The sequence below is a fragment of the Photinus pyralis genome, unplaced genomic scaffold (assembly GCF_008802855.1).
Source record: "Photinus pyralis isolate 1611_PpyrPB1 unplaced genomic scaffold, Ppyr1.3 Ppyr1.4_LG7, whole genome shotgun sequence".
NCBI lineage: Eukaryota > Metazoa > Arthropoda > Insecta > Coleoptera > Lampyridae > Photinus > Photinus pyralis.
In genome coordinates this window covers 36,052,570-36,062,436 of record NW_022170738.1, presented here as the reverse complement: position 1 = coordinate 36,062,436, position 9,867 = coordinate 36,052,570, and the positions used below count along the sequence as shown (strand labels likewise).

General features: G+C 36.7%; 1 long non-coding RNA gene across 1 annotated transcript; it reads left to right on the top strand.

Annotated features, from left to right (window-relative positions):
• Nucleotides 1–8,537: 8,537 nt before the first annotated feature.
• On the top strand, nt 8,538–9,092 carry LOC116177457. Its single transcript, XR_004146676.1, has 2 exons — nt 8,538–8,776; nt 8,830–9,092. It is a non-coding gene; the product is annotated as an uncharacterized LOC116177457 (long non-coding RNA).
• Nucleotides 9,093–9,867: the final 775 nt, after the last annotated feature.

The following is a 9,867-nucleotide window of genomic DNA, read 5'->3' as shown; positions in this document are numbered from 1 at the left end:
ATTATGGTGATGGACCGAAAGCTGACGTCAGCTTCTTCCTTGGTCGGCGTAGCACCGTGTTTCAGGCAGAGATGTTAGTCTTCATAATCTGTGCACAGGAGAACCTCCGTAGAGGTTATTACAGTAATCATAATACAGGGTGGCACAAGGAAAACATAACAGACCGAATAACTAACAAGGAAATAGTTTTTTGAAAAAATTTACACCCCTGCTATCAACCCCCTAAGCCGGGTTTCCTCATTGGAAAGGGCTCTTAATTTCCTATACTACGCGTATCCTTTATCGAGAGGAAAAAGCTCTGCAAAAAAAATGGTGTACGTACAATAGGCCTTTGATGTGCCTAAGTGCTGCCTGGTCGGGCTCCCCTGTGAATAGAATAGAATAGAGATGACATGTTCATGAATTGAAATGAACTGTACATGAAATAAAATTCGTTGTTCACGAAATGAAATGAAATGTTCATGATTTGATCTGAAATGTTCATGAAAAGAAGGAACCGAAATGTTCATGAAATGAAATGGAATGAATTGTTTATGAAATCAAATGTTTGTGAAATGAAACGTAATGTTCAAAAATGGAACCAAATGCTTCTGAAATAGAATGAAATGTTCATGGGATGAAATGGAATGTATATGAAATGAAATGCAATGTTCATGAAATGTGTATGAAATGAAACAACAGACACAACGAACAATCCGACCTTCGCGGAAGTACGTAAGCGACTAATACAGAGAAACATCAAATTAGAGGACCCCCCTTCTCGGATATGCTAGGACACAAGCTCTGCAATCCGCGCGAGATGGAGGAGGAGCAACAAATGCAGTGGAGAATCGAACTGCATGCGGTACTCCCTCTAAGGAATAACTAAAACGACATGTACAGAGCAACAGCACACTTATAACAAACTTGTATTGTGAGTACAAACAATAAACAAAAAATTCCGATAACGATACTCAAAACAAAAGCATGGAGCAATGCCACGCTTCAAATATCAGCATTTTACGCATAATAATAACAAACTGTAATATGAAATTCAAAGAATAATAGTTAATACAAAAAAGAACAAAATGATTACTACCTGTAAATACGCTAACTGTTTCCTCCAAATCTTCGTTGTGTAAATTCCCTGTTTTCTGGCAACTTCGAAGAACGATTGCTGTATATACAGAGAGGTTCGTGTTTTTCCCGTACTGCAATTCTTTCAATTGTGGGAATATTGGTAATATTGATACACTTAGCCAACACAGCGATGTGTATAATCCTGAAAACTAACTCTAAACTTCCCTACTTTGTTGGTACTGAATCAAATCAAAAGATGCGCAAATTCGCCACTACACCAGTTTAATTTTTATTTTGGCCAACTATTTGGGCCATCTAGTAAATTTAAAAAACGCATTTACGTAGTTATTACCTTCTTTTTGTTCACTATTAATCGTTTAAGTACAATATAAGGGTGTCATTCTTTGAATAACCGGAGACTAAAAACATTTTTAAGTAAACTACAAAGATGACATTGCTAGCTTTCATTTTCGTTATGAAGGCGTAGAGTGGGCTCTCTCTAATTAACTTACATTAATTAGCAAAGTAAACCTTTTTCCTTATTCGTTTTAAAATACAAATTTCAATTCTAATTAACTTCTCTGCTTTGTGCGCAATAATAACTTTTTTTGCATAAACCTGCAATGTTGATCTGCAATAATTTGAAATAAGGACAAATTGCAGAACAGAACATTAATTCTTACTTCACAATAATTAGCAAATGTCACGAAACCTTCACCTTAACCTTGAAGTTATTGTGTTTGCAATTTTACCTTACGAATTCCTTTGGTTGCTTTACTATCACTATAACAAAAATGTCACCTTTAGAGCAAAATATAAAAACTTACGCTATTGATGCACACGATAAATTAGATACAAAATAAATCATAGAAGGCGAATAAATCTCAAATAAAAAAAGTGATATAGATCATGTATGAAAGTTGCCGGCACCAAAAGTTGCCTTCATAAATGTATATGTTGCTAAAATCAATGCTTTCCGACACATTTTTCGACATTTATTTCCATCGTTTTACATTTACTAAAAAAGATTACCGTTTCGTGCGGTTGTTTGTAACTAACGCTTTTTAAAATCGTTTCAGCTAATGTGCTTTTAACACGAAATGCGTATGTAATTTATAAAATTTTACGTTTGAACAGTTAGAAACGTTTAGAAGTAACAAGATAAGTCACGCCATCTGCTGTCACCATATACTAATGGATGGTTTTTACCAGAAAATAGAAGAGCTTTTCAGTGTACGTTTCTGTATTTACGCATAGGTACACACCCGGTGTAATTCACAACAGATCTCTTGAGAAATATTAGTGTACTTAATGAACTCAGACGCCATTTTGATGTTAAAGCATATGCAGGATGATTAAGAATAAATCAGAAGTTTAAGTGCCATTTGAACAAAAAGATCTTTACAGAGCATTTCCGTCCAATCCAGTTACAAATGTGCAGGTCTCTGATAAAACCTCATTTCGAGTACATGGCAGGATTCTGTTTCGATTTTCCTTCACATAAACCCTCTACTAGATGTAATGACTAATGAGATTACAGAACAACATGGCATGCCCGTACAAGTTAGTACCGTCTAACAATTTCGATCTGGGGAAATTGAAGAAATCAATTCCCATTATATGTTTACTGAAAATCTGAACCACTAGACGTCAGTTTGATTTTCCCAAATAACCTGTAACGGAAATTAACTACGTAGCGCCCGTTAGTTAACTAGATGTGCAAAGATTCCTACGCAAACTACCACCGCGGCATTTTTGCTTGAGAGGAGGTAATTTAGTATTACTGTAACGAATAGAAACAAGGTTTCTCTCCCTAATTCGTACAGAAGCCGATGCGTTCTTGGAAAATTCTTTGCTACATAGTTGACTAAGGTAGACCACAGAGGACACTAGTTCTTCAGAAACCGTTAAAGCTCGCATCTCAGCCAGATCTCTTCAAAGTTTTCTAGCTTTCCTTCCCTGAAATTGTTATAAGCATACAAAATTACGGTTAGCGCAACTCTCTGTAAGAATAATAAGATTCGTCACGCGTGGGAGTTAGCAAATAATCAGAAAGGCGGAGTATTCAATCTTCGAATGCTAAGTTCTAAGAAACTGTGCAGAATTTTAAGTACGCACACTATTGATTTATGAAATGCACTGGTGCTACTAGGTCAACAACTAAAGGCAGACTCCCGAATGTAAATTTTCTACTTCGCGCTTTAATTTATTTGGTGCGCGTAGAACTGGAGAATGAATGGTCCCGCGGTTCACATTTCGCATGTTTGAAAACGAGTCACTTGTGGGTTAAAGTCAAATTTTATACCTTAACGATCATTGATTGCAAATGTTTTAGGGAGGTAGATGAAATGAGATGTACGCGTTTTCCCCGCTTTCTCACCCTTCATCGTGATATTTAGGTTAAACTCCTTCTGTTGAGTGTTGAAAGTAAGCGCGCTTTAATTATACCGGGACTTCATTTCCAATCAAAGTTCCATCATGCAGTAAGAAGCTTTCTTAGCACTCTTGTGATTTCGTGTAGATGAAACGATAGCTACGAGGGACGCAAACTTTCGCACCCCATTTACTATTTACTTGGTGTGGTAGGTAAGAGTAGACCGCGCTCTATCCGTTTTACGAAAGGATAATTAAAAAAAGTTAGGCTCCTGGAATGAGATGTGTAATTGTAGCAATGTTTTGTTGTTGTTAATAGCGACCGTGGATGATTGATGGTGAAGGGCTGAACGCTTCAAGCAATTTGTGGTAGATTACGAGATGAATATGTAATAAATGATAAAATTGCTGCTAATCTTTCGTTATAGGATCAATGAATGTGCAGAAGGGCGACGCAAAAATTGTAGGCGGGGGATACAAAGCAAAAGAAGAAGGTTGGATGGATTTTAAGGGACGAGTATGAAATGTGGGAGAATGTAACGTACAGCGGAAGAAACACTTATACCTAGACGAACGAAGATGATACTCCTAATCTGGAAACTGACAAGGGTGGGTCGAGGTAACCTGAGAGTACAAAAAGCTCTTGGAGGTGAAAGCATGATGACACGAAACGCAAAACAAACCTTCCGCATTGAAATTCCATTTTTTCCAGTTAAATAGTCCTTTTATCTCTTTATTCAATCTGTATATTTCTCCTGTTTGCATTGTGCTTAGATTGTTGTATAAATTCCGCTTCGTAGTTCTTTATTCTTCCACTAGAAGTCATCCACACTATCATTTCTATGTAATAATTTTTCCGCTTCTCCTTAATCCTCACTTCCGTACAAGCTGTACCTGTAAAAGATTTTTTGAAAGCTAGGAATACAAGGACGCCTTCACGGTGCCTTATTTTCGGTACCCTACCACAGCGGTTTACCATGAAGTCTAGTTTTCCTTAAAAAAGAATGTTTTGGTGCTTTGTTTCCAAATAATTCCGGCTAATATTTTAACGTAAACCTAAAAAGACAAAACTAGAACTTCGTCATGCAAGGGTTGAGGTTATTGATGGTGAGAAAAATAAGAGAAGAATGGTAGGATTAAAGAAAGAAGTGAATTGTAACAAGCATTCGAAATATCCAAAGAAAATAATTGCACGAACTCGAAGAATTCAAAGAATTTGAAAATTCAGAGGAATCGACAGCACAAGGTGAATCCAAATAGCCCCTGGAATTAGAAAAATCAGATCAATTGGAAAAATCGCAAGAACTCTTATGTACATAAAGAATTTTATCATTGTTAGGGGGATTTCAATTAATTTCTAAGCATCCCCTTGAGTATTAGAGGTATGTGACGGTTATGTTCAGAGGGGGGTAATAAACAGTTTTCGTGCGATTTCAAATACAATAACTTTTACACTAATACACAAAACACAATCGTGTATAAAAGAAACTGTACATAAGTATGTCTATAATTTCTTAAGAAACTGGACATGGAAATGTACTGAGTCCCAAAATTTCACCCCCTTTATAAAATAAATTGTCTTACAAAAGACATCAAAAGTTTCACGTCCCATAATTTTAATAGAAGGGCCACTTTCTTCATCATTATCTTCATTAAACGTTCCACAGGCAAAATATTCCGTACGGGAGTTCAAAAAGTGCCAATAAAAAGGACGCTGTGTTAGCTGGTGCGTACAATATGAAACGACCTGTTTCTTACTGGGTATGTAAATAAAGTGGCTTAAAAATTCAAGTTGTGGCAGTAGAATGGAAAGTTTGTTAGAAAATATCTGACAAGGGAGCATGGCTGTAATCTACATACTAAATAAATTTTTTGTGTTCCAAAGTGTGGAGTCGAGTTTGAATTATTTCCCTCACTAGAGAAAAAGTTATCTTTCGCGACTTGCCACAAGTTTTTGTGTCCCTTTAACGACCCTTGTCAATAAACCGAACCTTAAATTCTAAAAATCGCCTAATTGCAGCTTAACCCAACACAGGCAGCCGAAATAAGAACATTCCAGAACTCAAACGCTAAAAGTCGGTATTATTAAATTTGGAAAAACGTCAGGAAATCAAAATGCTCGATATTTCAAAGATGGATTCCTTATTTGATTTTGCTTTGCAGTTGTTTTGTATGTAGACTTTTATTACCTTTCCGTTTTTCTCCTTTCAGAAAGTTTATAAATGAGCAGATAGATAAAGTACGTTCTGGATTGCAATTCCAGCAGGATATATCAATAACGTGTACATGTAAGAAATGTCTCCGCTACAATTTAGTTGTGCTTTCTACAATACACACAGATTTCGAATTGAAAACTCCGCCGAGTTCAATTTAATTGCTGTGGATCTAAATCTGATACCCCAATAAATGGGATATCCGAATGCAACGTAATAGTTATCTGATTAAGTACCCCTTTCACGTACGAGATGTTGTGATGAAAGGCTTTGGATGAAAACTTACTACGGAAATTGTAAAGTTACTCTAATTAAATTGAATGTGAGTAGATTCAATACAATCGCACACTGCGATCTGCGTTTGCATACAATACACCAGAATATCATTTTAACAGTTCTCCGTGAATTTCATTTTTCAATCACAAACTGCTACGTGGGAACAAATTCGGTGGAAACCCACAAAGTCGCGATATATCAAATAGGGAGGAGAGATACTTGTAAATTTATTTAAAAATTTCTGGCGAAAGATTTGTACAGGTATAAAAAGAAGGAAATATCTTTTTGATCGTGACAAGGAGTCCAATCAGAACCAGTAAACTTTTCGCGAATTTTTATTTATAAAATCTCCTTTCCTTTATATTATTTATTGATCGAGGTGTTCAACAAAGTATTGGTGCCAGATTTTAGGGACTGTGCACGAACACGAAAATGGATTGTGCGTCGTCGTTTTAAAGGAAAGGTTGAGGATGTACAGCAAAAAGTTTGACGTAGCACCATAAAAGTATGTTATCCATTTTACAAAAACGTTTCGACGCAGAATCTTTTTTGTCAAAAGAGAATTAAAGTATGTCTCTGACGGGTACACGAAAACGTGTTCCGTGTCACTGAAGCGGCCTCCTTTATTTTAAACTCTAGGCTTGAGCGTTTGTGATAACGTAAATGTCGTAAGGTTGAAAGTAATCTAAACTTAAGATGTCAGACGAATTTCCAATAAGTTCTTCTACACGTGCAGCATTCAACAACAACTGCATTTTTAATAGTGATACTCATTATATACGTTATTGCTTATGGAAGTTCAATTTCAAATTCAAGGTAGATAAATGCAAATTGAAACTTTGAAAGCCGTCGTTAAGGATATATGAAACAGGAATGACAAAATATTTACAAATCTGAAGATAAAGCTGACCCATCCACCTAATTTTCTTTACACACTTAAAGTGAATGCAGTACCTTAACCATTACGCCTGGAAGAAGTGACTAATCAGCTATATCCAAATTTACCGATAGTAATTGACTGTGGAAGTTTCCTATTTGCAATAAGGGTTTCATTGAGAAACGTAATATTCAAAATTCGATACTAGCAGCAAGATGATTTTACTCTCCAAGAAACTAATTAGTTCCTTGGATTGTCCTAGTCCAGGAGCAGATTCCCATAGCCGTTTCCACTCTTCTGAGCTGGCTTGTTATCACTCCTCCAGCTAATTCCACAGCTGTAGGGTTCCGATCCAATTTGGGGATGTTTGGTGCCGCCCTCAGCGAGTCGATCAGCCTCTTCGTTACCGGCTATCTCTTCATGGATTGGCACCTATACTAACGTAAGACGATTACGCCTGGTTATTTTTTTCAGTGGACGGCAGGGAGCAGGCTGCTACAGTTTTTAGAAATGCCCGATATTGTCCGAGAAAATGTAAATGTGCGCATCTAGTAGCCCTTTGATCGCAATGACCTCTGAGCACCTGGTTATCTATATAATCGGGGCTTGAAATAACGCAGGAGTGGTTTCTAAGGCCATTGAGAGAGTTTAATTCGGCTCTTATGTCTATTTCAACTTCCTCCCTCGACTTAGACCCATCTGTGAAGAAGCATAACGTTCCAAGTCTGGGAATTCGGCACCTCTTGGGTTGATCCGTGGTCCATTTGTCTGCTTAAGCAATAAAAACCACATCTACCTTCCTCAAGCCCTTGGGGAGTAGCTCCCCCTAAAAGGTTTTACTAGAATGGGCGTCAATGTCTCAGTTTCTTTTATAAGGAGAATGGGGAGAATTCTCCCCAGCTGATTTATAAAAATGGACAAGTCAAATTTGTTGGATGCCTTCTGATGTCTGATCAACGGAACCCGGAAAGTGGCAAAGCCCCAAAGTCGTTTGGTCCCACCATCTTTCCCAACCGGCTGTTCTCTCTTTTGAGAGGATTTTCTATAGGCGAGGGGTTATGGAATTTCTTCGATCGTCTGACGGAATCTTTCCTAGGACGATCCTTTTGCCTTCCGAATCAGCTTACTAAACCTACTGTTTCTGTATTCCTGTAAACCTGTACATATGTTGTGTCATAAGTAGTCGAAAATCACACCCTCACATTTCGTTAACGCGGTCATCCAACAAGGGTATTCGAGCGTCTCCGACGCGTTGTCTAACAGATGTGTTTCTTGCATACTTGAAGCACCTATGGGGCAGTATTCACAGTATCATTCGTAGAACTCGAATACATCCTGTGCCATCGATTTTTACACCTTCCACTTTGGCCTCCTGTCTATCCGAATGTATAGGTACTATATTTATTTTGTTAAATTCCTGCACGATACAGCGAAAATAATCCCCCCATCAAAATATTTAAAACCTTTAGTTTACAATCTCACCTTTACTGCTGCATATGTCTATCGTCTTTTTTCATTGTAGGTACTCGTTTCCTCGAAAATTAGACCGAGAGAGTACATGGGTGAAATTGTCTTTCTTTTCTCCAGGTTTCTATTCTATTAATAACGTATAAGGATATCTTGGAACAATACCGTTTCAAAGCGATAGAGTTATTTTTGTCCATAATCTTATCGCCCTAAAGTAATTTCTGGACGAGAGATTATCTTAAGCTACTACTTGTAGCAAAGATAAGACCTATTAATAGCGTATAAGTCGCGTAATAGAAAAAGCACCTCGTTTATTTAGCGAAATTGTTACGGTCCTAATTGTATTCTTTTCACCGAAATCAAACAGAGAGCGTGCGATGTTCAATTCGGTTCACATTTCAATTCCACCACGAATCATATTTTCCAACTCTTTAGCCATATTGTTTAATTGGGCAGGGTGGGAACAAAAACGTGGATTTGGTGATATACAACAGAAAAATGTACTTATTTGGTAAGTTGACAATAATAATAGGATTATGTTTTCCGATATTCATTTTCATTTAGTAAAGCAGCTCTATTCTGGACGAGAACCTGCATCAACCAGTGACAGCATCATTACAATCCCGACGCAAAGTTGACTACAGCTGCTCCTTCCCCTGATTTTAAATAGGCATTGAAAAAAAATCCTGAATGTTCCGGATGGAATTTGTAATTATGAGGCCCTTTATATAATTATTCGGACCTTCAATTTGATTAAATATACAATCTAATAAGCCCATGTGATGCATTTATTATAAACGTTTATTAAGTACACTGTTGACGAATTTCATACGTAAAAACTGCATAGGTATTTCGTACCCGACGTATTCAGTAAATGCATATAAATCGTATATCAATGCGAATAATAAACGCATAACATTCCTTTCACATTATAGCCTTGCAATGTTAGTTGTTTATACCGTATGTCATTACGCTTAAGCACATCTAAAATATTAATCTACTTTTTTGTTATCACTTTTTATTCAGTTATTGTATTATATGTATAATTTTGATATAACTTTGTACGTATATTATGAAACTATCATTTTCAGATACATATTTCTAACGGACAGGGTGGCCTGGATTCTGAGTAAAAACCTGCTGCTGTACATGTAATTTCACTTTTTCTCTTAATAATGAGAATGTTACGTTGTTACAGAGCGATGGAAGAACTATTATATGGCAAACCTATTGAATAACACATAGAAGCAACGATTTATATGTTAACGCTAATGTTAGAAAAACGTTAATGTGCACCTTGACGGGTTAATCTGCGGATTAACGGTTCAGATCCGTTAAAGTGCGAAATTTCCTTTAAAATAGAAATAATTTGTAGATAATAATAATAATAATAATGTTTATTCCCACAAAAACAACAGATTACCTAGTTAATCTGCACATTGACACATTCTAGATTGTTAATGTGCGAAAAAGTATTGAAAAGAGCAATACAAACACGTGAATCACGTATACCTACAATTTTTGACCGTATGCACCGTAAAAATTTAAGCTGAGCTTAGCTTAAGCCTAGCTTAAAATCATTGGCAACCATTGTCCCAATGT